The 1,919-nt window shown below is 37.3% G+C and overlaps 1 protein-coding gene across 1 annotated transcript in view; it reads left to right on the top strand.

Annotated features, from left to right (window-relative positions):
* LOC107039280 (F-box only protein 43) overlaps positions 1-1,919 on the top strand; it is a 37,813-nt gene that overhangs the window by 28,566 nt on the left and 7,328 nt on the right. The window lies entirely within an intron of this gene.

Genomic DNA, 1,919 nt, shown 5'->3' with positions numbered 1-1,919 from the left:
CTATAATCACATTCGTCAGAAAATACTTTTGGACCGTGTGATGAATGCAATTTTTCGTCAGAAGGTCCGTAAACCGCGATTCTAACCTCGCTTCGCTCGGTCTTCTCACGAAATAGTTATTTTCATCACAAGGTCCACAATAGTATATTACGCAACAAGTGCGTAATATACTCGCCTTCGGCTCGTTTTACAACTTCCCACGAGCCAAAAAACACCGTTACGCACGAGTTTCGTATACTATTTTATGTCATAGGGCCCAGAATCCGCGATTCTACCGAGCGAAGCGAGGTTAGAATCGCGTGATTCTGGGCACCTATGGCATAATAGTCTATTTCGTAACGAGCTAAAAAACATTTTTTCACGAGTTACAAACAATATTTTTCATCACAATGTGGCGGAAATTGGCCTTTTAGGCACGCGGAGCGTGCCGAAAAGTTCACTTTTCGTCACAGCGTGATGAAAAGTATTTTCTGACGAATGTGGCTTTGTACACAATATTGTGGCTATAATCACATTCGTCAGAAAATACTTTTGGACCGTGTGATGAATGCAATTTTTCTCGCTTCGCTTGGTTAGATCGCGGTTTACGGGCCTTGTAACAAAAATAGGATTGTCATCCTGAATGCAGAGCCACAATATCCTCATGTTCGCATAGCTTTTTCCAAATCTCGCAAAACATGAACGCAGCANTTTCACTTTGAACAAATAATATTCATATCCAAATACAAAATTTCTGATATGAATAAACAGAAGCTGTGACTCAATATTCCAAATGAAGTTTTAATTTTTAATTTGGTGCTGAAAACACAAGATGACAATATTCTAAGCACGGAATTATATTGATGAGATGAACAACAGATTAATTGAATTATCGTGTGGACTAACTAAAAATTTATAACAGTGTGGGCACGCACTTTTACCAGAGTATCAACAACCATTGAATTCCAGAAATTCACACTCTGAAGTGTGTTCTCGAAGCAATTTAATTGTGATTATGATTACAATCTTATTCAGTGCGCACAGAAATTAGAACACGAGCAAATCATATTATAATATGAAAATGAAACAGCTGATAAATTGGGACATAGTATAATTCTCATCAGTCATATTACTTTTTACAATGAGACCGATTATAAACAATTAACTGAAAAAAGGAATATCGAATCTGACAGGAAAAAGGGCACAAAAAAGCGCATCAAGTCGCTACATTGTTGAAAATTTTTTACTGAAGTTTCCAGGCTTTAGTCTTGAAATATGAAACAAGTGACGGTTTCATTGAAATTTCAGGGAATTTTACCATTGAAAATTCGTGGTTTTCGTGGAAAATTCAAGGAAATTTTAAATTTCAGTCAAATTATTCCATGAAAATTAATGGAAATTAGGAAAATTCAAGCAACAATGTCCTTGAATTTCCAACTTTTTTATATTTCACAGCAATTTCTTATTGAATTATCATGTTTACATTGAAAATTCATGGAAATTTCGGAATCTTCATGGTTCTTCCACTGAANGAAGTTATACGAACAATTATTCCTATTCTCTCTCCCGCGTATTACAATCATCCCGTCAGCCCCACAATTCATCATCACATAAAACCTCGGAATCCATGTTGAGTATGACACATTGAGCTCTGGAAAATTCATTGAGAAGCGAAGTGATACTACTCCATTAAAAATAAGCAGTCATTATCGTCTCGTGTTAATTCCCTATTCGTTTAATCCCCGATCTGTGTTCGTCCCTCCCCGTTCTCCCCCTCGTCCCCCTCATTCCTCCACAACTTCTTAAGATGCTCCGATGCGTCCGCAACACAAACTCGTTTTGACCACGCGCTTGCGCTTACGCCGATTATATCACTAATTTCCGTGTAAAATAAACTCATTCCCCAGTTTCGTCGAATTAAATGCCTCGTAAAATCCTCC

Source organism: Diachasma alloeum, unplaced genomic scaffold (genome assembly GCF_001412515.2).
Source record: "Diachasma alloeum isolate Michigan unplaced genomic scaffold, Dall2.0 Dall_scaffold_00295, whole genome shotgun sequence".
NCBI classification, from domain to species: Eukaryota; Metazoa; Arthropoda; class Insecta; order Hymenoptera; family Braconidae; genus Diachasma; species Diachasma alloeum.
Note: the sequence above shows the minus strand (reverse complement) of the source record. Positions and strands in the feature narration are given on the sequence as shown.